General features: G+C 33.5%; 1 long non-coding RNA gene across 2 annotated transcripts; it reads right to left on the bottom strand.

Annotated features, from left to right (window-relative positions):
* On the bottom strand, window positions 1–13,862 carry LOC143067924 (uncharacterized). 2 transcript variants are annotated; one of them, XR_012976067.1, is made up of 3 exons: window positions 13,810–13,862; window positions 3,015–3,221; window positions 1–91 (listed from the first exon to the last, which is right to left on the bottom strand). It is a non-coding gene; the product is annotated as an uncharacterized LOC143067924 (long non-coding RNA). The 2 variants fall into 2 exon arrangements; XR_012976066.1 differs by lacking the exon at window positions 13,810–13,862 and having other exon boundaries at window positions 3,015–3,752.
* Window positions 13,863–15,253: the final 1,391 nt, after the last annotated feature.

Below are 15,253 nucleotides of genomic sequence, written 5' to 3'. Positions count from 1 at the left end.
CTGAGTGAAAAAAGATTTTAATATAAAATCGTCAGCGATGAAATGCGTAAACATAATCAGCAACATTGAATGTTTTCATGAGCTTCTGTTGCTGAAATTAAAAAAAAACATATTTATTGATAAGTGTTTTGCTACATGCCGCATTATAGACAATGGCTATACGTCAACCTTGTGTCAATATAGCTTAAAACAAACGTATCAACAGTAGTTGAACTCAAACATTTTCAAAGGTGTTTTAGGAAGGGATTCGTAAACCGCTAAATCAATTTTACCCCACACCCGAATTATCATAGTTACACACACACAGACATGTAAAATTGAGAATGGAAATGGGGAATGTGTCAAAGAGACAATAACCCGACCATAGAGCAAATAACAGCAGAAGGTCATCAACAGGTCTTCAATGTAGCGAGAAATTCCCGCACCCGGAGGCGTCCTTCAGCTTACCCCTAAATATATATATATATATATATGTACTAGTTCAGTGATAATGAACGCCATACTAATTTCCAAATTGTACACAAAAAACTAAAATTAAAAATAATACAAGACTAACAAAGGCCAGAGGCCCCTGACTTGGGACAAGCGCAAAAATGCGGCGGGGTTAAACATGTTTATGAGAACTCAACCCCCCCCCCCCCAATACCTCTAGCCAATGCAGAAAAGTAAACGCATAACAATACGAACATTAAAATTCAGTTCAAGAGAAGCCTGAGTCTGATGTCAGAAGATGTAACCGAAGAAAATAAACAAAATGACAATAATACATAAATAACATCAGACTACTAGCAGTTAACTGACATGCCAGCTCCAGACTTCAATTAAACTGATTGAAAGATTATGTCTTCATCATATGAATATCAGGCACAATCCTTCCCGTGAGAGGTATAGTATCATACCATCATAACATATATGAGAAGAACATAACCCGTGTCATGCCAACAACTGGTTTTTGAATAAATGTGTTTAGTTCCGATGCAAAGACCCTATAAGTGAATCAATATTAACGCCAAAATATGCAATCTTTAATGACCTGACAACAGTATCGTAACTATATCCCTTCTTAATAAGTTTATTTAAAGGTTTTGTTAGCTTCTGAGGTAAATACTGACATTTTTGTGCTTTTTTCCATTAAATATTGGATGTGAAATACCTGAACGTATAAGAAGTCTGCATGTTGAGCTATATTTACGAATGATGGCCTTATACCGATAATAAAATTTAGTAAATGTTTTGACTAGTTTGTGATATGGAAAACCCTGGTGTAATAATTTTTCAGTAATACATAAATTTCTCTCGTTAAAATCTAAAACATTGTTACATACACGAGCAAATCGTACAAGTTGAGATATATAAACACCGTAAGATGGTGACAAGGGAACGTCACCATCTAAAAATGGATAATTAAGGGCATACGATACAGTTTTGATCCTGTATTTACAATTTGAAGAAAATTTCCATATAGGCTAGTTTGTGCCTGCTTCAATCAAATATGTAATAAAAAATATACCTTCATGTGCTACTTTTCGAGTTAAATGAGGTCGAAATTTTGTATATTTGCTCAAAATTCGGATTTGTGGCCGTATTTTCCCTTTCGAAAGAAAGCCATAACTTTTTTGTTTTAAAAGATAAACACTAATTGTTTTTTGTTAGATAATTTGTATTTTTTGTATTTTATAAGTATCCTAAAAAGTTATGCATTTTTCATTCAGAAATAACTCACATCTTTTGACATCAGACTCGGACTTCTCTTGAACTGAATTTTAATGTGCGTATTGTTATTCTTTTACTTTTCTACATTGGCTAGAGGTATAGGGGGAGGGTTGAGATCTCATAAACATGTTTAACCCCGCCGCAATTTTGCGCCTGTCCCAAGTCAGGAGCCTCTGGCCTTTGTTAGTCTTGTATGATTTTAAATTTTAGTTTCTTGTGTATAATTCGGAGTTTAGTATGACGTCCATTATCACTGTACTATTATGCATTTTTTAGGGGCCAGCTGAAGGACACCTACGGGTGCGGGAATTCTCGCTACATTGAAGACCCATTGGTTGCCTTCGGCTGTTGTTTGCTCTATGGTCAGGTGGTTGTCGCTTTGACATATTCACCATTTCCTTTCTCAATTTCATATTTATCAAATGGTCATGAATTAAGAAAAAATCGCATTTTTTTGCTGTATATTTATCAAAATTAAAAAAAAATCCTCTATTTACAGTTTTATAAAATTTGGTCCACATAATCTCCCTGCAAAATGAAACAAAATGTCGTTTTACAAAATAGGGGTCCATGCACTCGTTTTCAAATTAAATCAGTTTGAATGATAAAAAATAGTCGAAAAATGCATCTTTTCCCGATATGTCATAGTTTGACGTCGCGAAAATAACATTTTACGTTAGCAACGTCATTACCTTCTCTGTAACTGTATCTTATGCCCTTAACGATAGGAAATGTGTTGTTTTCAACGGAAACCATTACAAATTTAACATATAAACATCCGTACTGATATCTGAAAGCACGACCATTTGATATTTGTGTGGGATAGGGGGAGGGAGGATTCATTTTCATCTGTTGCTATGTATGCAATTGTTTTCCCGTGAAATTTATTTCAACTTTTGTGTTGCAGAATATACATTTTCTTCTTGTCTTATCCAAGGCAATTTCTTTTCAGCGCTTACCAGAACGGGTTTTACATTTATTAAATTCTTCACCCCCCTTTTCAGCTGTTGGAGAATATAGTGATGATGATTTTTTTAATTGGACATTACATACAAATTAATTCATTGATGTATTTTAGGGACTCATAACGCTTGACACTAACATCCTGTATAAGGTCTTTCTTGATATTTTCGGTTGTTATTGTTGATTACTGCTGTATCAAAGATCTGTTCATTTTTACATGAAGTCATAAAGTTAGTTTCAATTCACAATGAGATGTGCATATTTTACCCTTCGGAAGCACAACAGATCCCTCCCGGTTTTTATGGGGTTCGTGTTGCTCAGTAAAATGACGAACTTACTTTATTTCTTTCCGACGACGCCACCACCACCGGCACCGGCGCCTGTGCCTGCACCGCCGCCTCCGCTGCCACTACCCCCGACTCCACCACCCCCACCACCACCTCCGCTTCGAGTTGGTGGTATTATTCCTCCTATCCCTGCTGATGCCATTCCAAGTACGATAGCAGACAGCAGTAAAAGAATAATAAATTTCTTCATTTTGAAAACTGTAACGATAATAGAATACTGTTTTATATATATGTTCCGGACCATATGAGTATTTGGACCATACGCGTATGGTCATGACCATATGGGTATATACTCATATGGTCCGACCATACGCGTATGGTCGGGGTAATTAACACTATGTTACAGTTTACTTTTAATACCTTTAAACTAGTCATATAATATGACTGTTCACTAAAAAGACGCTATCATATAGGTAGTTTTATTAATTTATATTATAATAAAAAGATTAGATAATTTTATAAATAAAAATTAAAAGTTTCACATAGTTAATTTTACTTACTTGTCAAAACAATAATAAACACATTTTATACCGATGGTCATTACCGATTTGTTATGACGATTGAATGGCGACTTAAAAAAATAAAGTCCAAAATTTGTTAATGAACTGTTACACAAGAAGTCTCTGGAAAGAAACATAGTTTATACAGTTGTCTTGTGAATATGTTGTTTTGCAATCATGTTACGATATTTTAGATCTAGAGCTTCTTAAAAACACCGTAGAAATATGAAAAGGACCAAGACTTGCAAACGCAAAAATATATGATACCATGTGAAAGTTAATATCACCCCAAGCCTACATGTAGAATGTAACTAGCGATGAAAACGATAGCATCAATATTTGAATTTTACAAAATATTTGAATTATAAAAATAATACATTGTCATGTAACCATCATTGTTTTTTTTAGATAAAGTTTTTGTATATTGAAACTTTTATAATTTAATTTTAAAAAAAAAATACCTATATGGTCCCAATACTCATATGGTCCGGCCCGTTAATAACCAAACGAGTATTATACTCATATGGTCCGACCATACGCGTACGGTCGGACCATACGCGTATGGTCGGACCATATGAGTATACGCGCCTATGGTCATGACCATACGCGTATGGTCCAAATACTCATATGGTCCGGAACATATATATATATAATCGACCAAAACTTACCTGTATTATTAGTGATCTATGTTTACACCTTATACATTATATCTCATTATTGTTAAAACTTTTGTCACCGAAGAAGGCCATTTGTTGAGCCGAAATATTTGCAATTATTGTATAATTTATATCATCTGTTCAGTTTTTCCATCTTTGTGCAATGATATTCAACACTTTTTAGTGTTTTGTTTTCCATCTATTTATCGGTATTGTTATATATATATATATATATATATATATAGCAAAAGTAAATAAACACGGTGTACAGAATGTATATAATAATATTTTTAAATTTGCAAACTACATTTCACATCAAATAATAACAGTTCGTTAAAATATTGTCACTAGCGCTTTCATGCCTTCTGGCAATCTTCAGGCGACGTTTTAACAATGTCCTTGACGACACTGCCGTTGGTAACGTTTATTACGTTACAATAACGATAAGGGGAGATAAATCAAACGTGTTTAAGTAGATCCGTTTAATTTTGGCTGAAAGTCCTTTATAAAGTGTGCTTCCTTTGCCAGTCTTTTATATTTGTTCGATTCGTTCATTTTATAGAACGGATATACGGTAAATTTTCCACTACTGCACGTTTCGAAATGTTCGCTCACATCTTGCATTCGTGTGGATGGATCTCGTATCTGTTGTCTGTGAACACGAACTCTTTGACAAATTGAGTTACCAGTCTGTCCGATGTACCATTCATTGCAAGTGCTGCATACAATACAGTAAATAAGGTTTACCGTTTTGCAATTCATGTCTGCATTTGGAATAATGGTTTGGCCGTTTTTCAATGTTATTTGCGGGCCGGTTGCCATGTATTCACAAAGACCACATCTAGGGTCATTACATTTTGAAACGTTGTATTGTATTCCATTTGGGTCATAAAACTTAGCCCTTGTTAAAATCTTTTTAAGATTTAAAGGCTGTCTTTTACTTTTCAGGAATTTTTCTGTAGGGAAAAGCTTTTTTAATTTTTTCGTTTTTTGTAAAACTGGCAAATTTGCTTTTATGACGTTGAATATGTCAGGATTGTACGGGTTATGAGTGCTAACAAACGGGATAAGTTCTGTATTACTCTCTTTGCGTGCTGTGGACCTGAGTTCCGTCATTGGTATAGCTTTTGCCTTTTCTATTCCCTTTTCTATTAGTGGGTTTGGATAGTTTTGTTCTTTCAAAAGAACAAAACTATCCAAACCCACTAATAGAAAAGGGAATAGAAAAGGCAAAAGCTATACCAATGACGGAACTCAGGTCCACAGCACGCAAAGAGAGTAATACAGAACTTATCCCGTTTGTTAGCACTCATAACCCGTACAATCCTGACATATTCAACGTCATAAAAGCAAATTTGCCAGTTTTACAAAAAACGAAAAAATTAAAAAAGCTTTTCCCTACAGAAAAATTCCTGAAAAGTAAAAGACAGCCTTTAAATCTTAAAAAGATTTTAACAAGGGCTAAGTTTTATGACCCAAATGGAATACAATACAACGTTTCAAAATGTAATGACCCTAGATGTGGTCTTTGTGAATACATGGCAACCGGCCCGCAAATAACATTGAAAAACGGCCAAACCATTATTCCAAATGCAGACATGAATTGCAAAACGGTAAACCTTATTTACTGTATTGTATGCAGCACTTGCAATGAATGGTACATCGGACAGACTGGTAACTCAATTTGTCAAAGAGTTCGTGTTCACAGACAACAGATACGAGATCCATCCACACGAATGCAAGATGTGAGCGAACATTTCGAAACGTGCAGTAGTGGAAAATTTACCGTATATCCGTTCTATAAAATGAACGAATCGAACAAATATAAAAGACTGGCAAAGGAAGCACACTTTATAAAGGACTTTCAGCCAAAATTAAACGGATCTACTTAAACACGTTTGATTTATCTCCCCTTATCGTTATTGTAACGTAATAAACGTTACCAACGGCAGTGTCGTCAAGGACATTGTTAAAACGTCGCCTGAAGATTGCCAGAAGGCATGAAAGCGCTAGTGACAATATTTTAACGAACTGTTATTATTTGATGTGAAATGTAGTTTGCAAATTTAAAAATATTATTATATATATATATATATATATATATATATATATATATATATATATATATATATATATATATATACGATCTTACTAACTAACAGTTACTTATGATTGATTTTCAGTACAGGATCCCTTAGGCCTAATGTTCCTCTTCACCAGACTCAGTAATTTTGATTGTATTTAGTACTGTTTTGTCCGTGACTTCCGGATATTTTAGCTATATATAGTCATAATAATAGACCTTTTCATCAGACAAATACATGTATTTATCTAGTCAGTTTTAAAGGCATTTATGTAAGGGACTTATGGTAAGAATGTCTCAGTGCCCAAGTATTTAAATGCTCTCCTAATAACTGCAAATATTAAGGTGGCCTTATATGCTTTTTCGCTTATATGATTGTCAAAAGTGAGATCAGAATCTAGCAGGACTCCTACATGTATATCATTTTCCTCTTTAAACTTTGGTCGGTTGAGTAGACTAAAGCAAGTTGAATGGTCAGTGCTATCTGACTTCTTACATATATTCATGTGCTTACATTTTCAAGTTCAGGATAAATTTTTAGTATATTATATATAAATTATATTATATATAATTATATATAAATATACTAAATAAATAAATGATTTGGAAAATACATTGAAGGTATAAAAAGTCATGAGAATTCCGAATGTCCCGTTGAACATAACAGAAAATAACCGCAAGTCTCCGAATAAAAAGGTAAAGTAGGTCAAAGACGCTAAAATTAATTTATAACATTAAACATTTTAGCATCGACGGTAAAGGAAGCTGTAAGGTATTTATCTTCTCATTTTAATTATTTTGATAAGGAAACTAGATAAAAATAAAGCATCGTATAGATTTTTAAAACAAACCGAAGTATACAGTATATCGAACATCCTTTTATTTAATTCAGTCATTTTGTTTTCTTTTTTCCCCTTTACTCATCCCTTATTTACGTAAATATGTCTAGACAGTGGTGGATCCAGAACTTTTCCTAAGGGGGGCCCGCTTCAGTCATGCTTCAATGATTCCCTATATAATCAACCAAATTTTTCCCACGAAGGACACCCCCCCCCCCCCCCCCTGGATCCGCTCTTGGTTCCATCTTGGTTCTATTCTAGATCATTCTAATGTTCCCGTTGAACGTAACAGAAAATAACCGCAAGTCTCCGAATAAAAAGGTAAAGTAGGTCAAAGACGCTAAAATTATTTTATAACATTAAACATTTTAGCATCGACGGTAAAGGAAGCTATAAGGTATTTATTTTCTCATTTTAATTATTTTGATAAGAAAACTAGATAAAAATAAAGCATCGTATATATTTTTAAAACAAACCGAAGTATACAGTACATCGAACATCTTTTTATTTAATTCAGTCATGCTGTTTTCTTTTTTTTTTCCTTTACTCATCCCTTATTTACGTAAATATGTCTAGACAGTGGCGGATCCAGAACTTTTCCTAAGGGGGCCCGCTTCATTCATGCTTCAATGATTCCCTATATAATCAACCAAATTCCCCCCACAAAGGGTTTGGGGGGCGCCCCCTGGATCCACCTATGCTAGAAGTTTTAAAACCACCCAATTAGGACATGTTGTTTATATGGCTAACGATATGTGCATCTAGCCACTTGACCAGTTGACGACTTGCATATATATTTGATTGCACATTTATTATCAAGTTCGACTGAATTTATTTAATGGATTTTTAATAATGTCAGATTTGAAAGAAATACATGTGAAGTATATGTTAGAAATCTTTTTGTTCAAAACAGAATGTTAAAAGACATATAAAGGAAAGTTATGATCAATAAGTTGGTAAGCTTTAATTAGTTGGAAAAAAAGTTATAAATATAATAAAATGTATAATTATGTACAATAAATTGGCAAATTTGATACTCATGCAGTCGTTGTGAAGGGCATGTATATAATCATTCGGCCAAAAATAAAGAAATCAAGATTAAGATTGAATATTATTTTTATAATAAAATTAATTGTACATGTGTTAATGACAGTGCTAGTGGGATATGACACAAATGTCAACACAGAGATAGGAAAAATGCTAAATCTGTTGTTACCGTTCTTCAACTTCAGTTTGCCTTAACCAAATATTTTGAAACTTATACATATTGCTTATGGTCACAAAACGGTCAAAATAACGTGAATCCTGCATTACATGTGAAAGTTTACTCATGTTTTTTCACAAGCAGGGCATCTGTGTCCCATTGACATATTTTACATTTATTTAAGTAAACAGCTTATTTACTTCCATTGAATTCTACTTCTAGAATTAACTTGCATATTTTTTTTCCGGATCTCGTTTCAGTTTGGTAACGGACAACATTATTTCAAGCTACACGTGACCAGCATAACAAAGTGTTTCACTAGATTGAGCTCTCTGTCTAAGTGTACTTTAAAGGTTCTTTGCATTGAGTTCAGTTTATTGATATGCGTATACCCTCTGTGTGAATTTTTAAGATGTAAAAACAGACTATCCATATCTGCATGTCCATGAAATGAAATGAAAATCCCGAATGTCCCATAAAAACGGGTTCTGCTCTTCTTACTTTAGTTTGCCTCAATCAAATACTTCAAAACCTAAACACAATATATAAAAGGAGCTGATGCATGAGTGCCAATGAGAACTCTCCACAAGAGACTAAATGACACAGAAATTAACAATTATACAATGTAGCCTAGGTCACCAACACGGTCTTCAACAATGGGCAAGGTTCATACCGCAAAGTCAGCTTTTAAAGGCACCGACATGACAATGTAAAACAATTCAAACGAGAAAACAAACGGTATAAGTTATGTACAAAAAATAAACGAAAAACAAAATAGGCACGTGCATATAAAATAAGGCGGGGTTAAACATGTTAGCGGGATCCCAACCCTCCCCCGTATGTGGCATGAGTGCCAATAAGAACTCTACACAAAAGACCAGATCACACAAACACTAAAAACTATGGGTCATATGCAGCTTTCAACAATGAGCAAAGTCAATACCGCATATAGTTATCAATAAAAGGCACTGAAATGACATTGTAAAACAATATTCAAATGAGAAAATAAACGCACAAATTTATGTAAAAAAATTGAACGAAAAACAAGTATGTAACACATAAAAAACGACATTCATTGAATTACAGGCTCCTGACTTACCACAGACACATACATACCGAATAAGGCGGGGTTGAACATGTAAGCGGGATCCCCACCTCAACACAAAATCAAATTTGAAATTTTTAAGTGTCACTTTTACCGTTCAAGAGTTATCACGTCCCTTTAAAAACATAAGTGCTGACTCTTTCGTTTCCTTTCTCTTAAATAAGTCTGACTCAATCAAATGTTAGTATTCACATTACCCCATAACACAGATCTATTAAGTTCGATATTGGGTCCCGATGGCGTCACTGTTCATGAGTGTTTAGATGTAAAAAGTTGTGGTACGAGTACCAATGATACAAATGTGAACCCGGAGCCTTGAGATAGGAAAACTGCTAAATCTATTGTTTCCGTTCTTTAACTTTTATTTGCCTCAACCAAATGTTTTGAAACTTATTCACAATGCTTATGGTCACAAAACGGTCAAAATTAAGCGAATACTGCATCTATATGTGAAAGTTTACTCATTTTTTTCACAAGCAGGGGCATCTGTGGTTAATAGACATATTCTACATTTATTTCAGTAATCAGCTTATTTACTTCCATTGAATTCTTCAAATTTTTCCCACGAAACAGAATGTTAAAAGACATATAAAGGAAAGTGATGATCAATAAGTTGGTAAGCTTTAATTAGTTGGAAAAAAAGTTATAAAATATAATAAAATGTATAATTGTGTACAATAAATTTGTCAAATTTGATACTCATTCAGTCATTGTGAAGGGCATGCATATAATCATTCGGCCAAAAATAAAGAAATCAAAATTAAGATTGAATATTTTTATAATAAAATTATGTGTACATGTGTTAATGACAGTGCTAGTGGGACGTGTATCACCAGCACAATAGTCAGAACTTCTGTGTTGGCGCCATGATTTAAGGGCATAAAGAGTTACACTAGTCCGTCTGTCCTGAACGTCCCATAAAAACGGGTTCCGCTCTCCTAACTTTAGTTTGCCTCAACCAAATACTACAAAACTTATGCACAATATATAAAAGAAGCTGGTGCATGAGTGCCAATGAGAACTCTCCTCAAGAGACTAGATGACATAAAAATTAACAATTATACACTGTAGCCTAGGTCACCACACGGTCTTCAACAACGAGCAAGGTTCATACCGCAAAGTCAGCTATTAAAGGCACCGACATGACAATGTAAAACAATTCAAACGAGAAAACAAACGGTCTAATTTATGTACAAAAAATAAACGAAAAACAAGATAGGCACATGCATATAAAATAAGGCGGGGTTAAACATGTTACCTGATCCCAACCCTCCAACTTATGTGGCATGAGTGCCAATGAGAACTCCACAAAAGACCAGATGACACAAACACTAAAAACTATAGGTCATGTACAGCTTTTAACAATGAGCAAAGTCAATACCGCATATAGTCAGCAATAAAAGGCACTGAAATGACATTGTAAAACAATATTCAAACGAGAAAATAAACGAACAAATTTATGTACAAAAAATGAACGAAAAACAAGTATGTAACACATAAAAAACGACATTCATTGAATTACAGGCTCCTGACTTACCACAGGCACATACATACCGAATAAGGCGGGGTTGAACATGTACGCGGGATCCCCATCTCATCACAAAATCAAATTTGAAATTTTTAAGTGTCACTTTTACCTTTCAAAAGTTATCATGTCCCTTTAAAAACATAAGAAGTGCTGACTCTTTCGTTTCCTTTCTCTTAAATAAGTCTGACTCAATCAAATTTTAGGAACATAATACGATTCACATTACCCCATAACACAGATCTATTAAGTTCGATATTGGGTCCCGATGGCGTCACTGTTCATGAGTTTTTAGATGTAAAAAGTTGTGGTACAAGTACCAATGATACAAATGTCAACCCGGAGCCTTGAGATAGGAAAGCTGCTGAATCTATTCGTTTCCGTTCTTTAACTTTAATTTGCCTCAACCAAATGTTTTGAAACTTATTCACAATGCTTATGGTCACAAAACGGTCAAAATTACGCGAATCCTGCATCTATATGTGGAAGTTTACTCATTTTTTCACAAACAGGGGCATCTGTGGTTAATAGACATATTCTACATTTATTTCAGTAATCAGATTATTTACTTCCATTGAAGTCTTCTTTTAATAGACATTTTTTTTCAGGATCTCGGTGCAGTTTGGTAACAGACAGTGATATTTCAAGTTAAATGTGACCAACTTAACAAAGTGAATAGATTGAGCTCTCTGTCTAAGTGTACTTTAAAGGTTCTTAGCATTGAGTTCAGTTTATTGATATGCGTATACCTTCTGTGTATGGATTTTTATAATGTAACTATCCATACCTACATGTCCATGAAATGAAATCTAAGTTAAAATGGTTGACACATTTTGCATTATCTATCACAACTGTCAGCACACGATGCTACTGAAGCAGTAAATTTTCTTACATGATATTCACGGAAATTAAAGGATATAGTTTCATCTGAACCAAACATTCTTAAAAATTGAGAATGGAAATGTGGAATGTGTAAAAGAGACAGTAACCATGTCAAAAGAGCAGAAAGCAGTCAAAGGCCACTAATGGGTCCTCATAGCTGACTATGCGGTATGGGCTTTGCTCATTGTTGAAGGCCGTACGGTGACCTATAGTTGTTAATGTCTGTGTCATTTTGGTCTTTTGTGGATAGTTGTCTCATTGGCAATCATACCACATCTTCTTTTTTATATCTTCAACAAAACGAGAAAATCCCTCGCACAGAGGTGGGCTTCAGATGGCCCTTAACAAAATGTGTACCAGTTCAAACTACAAATCATAAAATAAACTTACAATTAAAAACATACAAGACTAACAAAAACCAGAGACTCCTGACTTGACGTCAAGGTAATCATACCAAGAGACACATCCAATATTGAAAGGTCAAGAGTCGAAAAGTCATAGTCTGGTGAAGAGATCCTTGTAAAAAAAACCACAAAGCGGATTTTGAGAAAAGGGATATCGTGGTACACAAAACTAACAATATATCTATATATCAAATATATCTAAGAAGATTTGGTACGAGTGCCAATCATACAGTTAATTCTCCATTTAATTCAAACAAAATATACAAGGTTTACATTGAGGGCAAAGGTCAAGCTCACATGAAGTTTTTCGTGCTAATAGACTCATCATCTTATGACAATACATCTACATGCCACATATTCAGAAGCAAGGTCAATTGAAAATTATATTTTGAGGTCAAGGTAATATACCGAAGAACACACTGCAACATGATGACACACCCAACGTGCATACATGTAGATCAGGAGTCAAAAAGTCAAAGTCTGATCAAATGTTCCATGTAAAAAATACACACAGCAGTCTTGCACGAAAGCTCATCATGGTACACGTAACAATGTCTTATGTCATGATGCACTACATATGCAAAATATAGAAAACCTAGGGCAGAGACAGAAACACAAGACATATAACTAAACTCAATTGAATGGTACTTGTAGGTCACTACAATTGCCTTCAACAAAGAATATAAACTCTCGCAACAATGTAAAGTTAAACCCGTCTTTCACTAAAGTTTGAGCAGGATTCTTTGCAACGATTATTTTACCACATATAATTGAGAATCGAGTCGTGCAGTTATGTCAATAAATTAAAACGGTAAGATTAGACATTAAAAACTAGGGTTTACCATTCATTTTTAACCCAACCATATGATAGTACTATGGTAAACTTATGGAAACACATGATACAGTCATGAAATTGAATAACTGAAATAGTACGACCAGAACAATACCAGACAGAGTTGTAAACAAAGGAAAGTAATGATACATATCGAATTTTTAATCCCAATGCACAAATAAGGAACCGTAGTTTTCATTCAATTTATTTATCTAAAATGTACGCTTGGGTTAAACAATGGAAATTAACACTGTATATTTATATAAACGATCAATCTTGTTATATATAAATAAATATAATTATAACGTTAATGAGTAATTGCAAAAGCAGATGAATCGGAATGGAACTTTTTCTATAGCTGGAATTCGCATTTCCTATGAACCCATTTTAAAAGATTCCCATGGTAATATCACTATTTTTGAAATATTCAGTATAGCAGGATATGGCAATGGTGATTTCCCTTGATTTGTATGATATAAGAAAAGTTTCTACACAAAAAGATGCGTGTATGTGTAGGTGGTTTTGAACTTAAGTTGCAAACATTAACACAAACAATTTACAAAAAAAATTATATTACATGTACACTTGTAGTTTCTGAAATTTAAAAAGAAAGAAGTGTTTTATTTGTAAACTTTATACCCGGTTTACGGATTTGTTACTATATACAAAAAAATATACATATACTTTGTAAGTAAAAATGAAATACACAGAAGAAGAAAATAAGAGTCAAATATATGTTAAGATTGTTTACCTTACCTTAATTTCTAAACAACAATTAGTTATAAGTTACTTTTTTTCAGACGTGCTATTTATGAGATGCATCTTGTTTATATTGAACCGAAGGTCACTTATGAATAATTATTCATTTTATAAATTAAAATTCCGGCTATACATTTGCATGATGACTGAAAATAACATTTGATTTTTTTATTTCCTGTTTAATAATGCAAAACAATATAATTATTGTTCTTTGATAACCGACATATAAGAATTATAGACCCGCGGACATTATAGTGCAGAATAAATTTACTTATCGCTTCTTTTAAATTCTTTTTCAATGGATACTCAGATTTTTTTGATTTTATTAAATGCAAATTAATAATATGAAAATGTTTTGTCGTTAGAAAAATTCGTATATTAATTAAACGATCTTCAATATCAATGACATACCGAACAAGCATTAGCCTTTCAAAAAGGTTAGCCTTTCAAAAAGGGCTAGTCGACTCTTAGCTGAGGAAAATGGAAAGTGCTCTCGCTTTGTAGATTAATTCATTAACTAGAATAGCCACGTTTAACAACGTTAAATGATATATACTACTTCATAAAAACGTGTGACCTCACGTGTGTGGTAAAATTTGTTGATTGGTGCACGTGGCTATTCTAAGTAGACATCTGCATCACCGAAAATCAACCTATATTTTCATGTACAATTTGATAATTAAATTTTAACACATTTATGTATTTTTTTAAATTTGTTCTTGACAATTTTTTGTTCATTTAAAAATATAGGGACAACATAGTTGGTGTATGTGGGTTCGATTCCCACCCTAGGCATTCCTTTATATTGGCTGGTGCAAAGCGGGCAGTTTAGCTTAGTGGCCCCACACTGACTCTGTTGTTCATATGTCACTTAAAAAGATCAGGCGGCCTCCTTCAGGTCTTGCCATCTTTATTTTTTTTTTGTAAATCATACACAACAAAACCATTGAATAATTATACCACAGATAACTATGGTGAAACTTTAATTGTTTTTGGCATAATTAACTTTGGCTGCCATCTAAGATCCAAAAAGTTTTTATATTGATGAATTATATATATATATCAGATTTGAATTCTTTTGGTCACAAAACATTTTGGATGGTAGGTGGCGGCCAAATCTTTATTCCTAAAGGCATAATTTCGGGTCAGAAAATTGCCCAAAATCATTATATTTTGACAAAATTTGGTACATAAAATGTACTTTTATGAAAAGAACTGATTTATTGAGCGTTAAGACTTTTGAAATAGACCCATTTACGAAACCAAATTGTGAATTTTTTTGAGCTTTATGTTAAAGTTTATATTTTAGGCCATTTTGGGCAATAAGTGAAACTTGTCCTTTGAATCATTGGTTTCACAATAATCATAATACTAAGTATCTGTTAGAAGATAGGTCTTTCACAGTACATTGTTAAACTTAAAGATAAATATATACCAACAA

The sequence above is a fragment of the Mytilus galloprovincialis genome, chromosome 3, assembly GCF_965363235.1.
Source record: "Mytilus galloprovincialis chromosome 3, xbMytGall1.hap1.1, whole genome shotgun sequence".
Lineage (NCBI taxonomy): Eukaryota > Metazoa > Mollusca > Bivalvia > Mytilida > Mytilidae > Mytilus > Mytilus galloprovincialis.
This window is presented reverse-complemented; position numbering and strand designations above follow the sequence as displayed.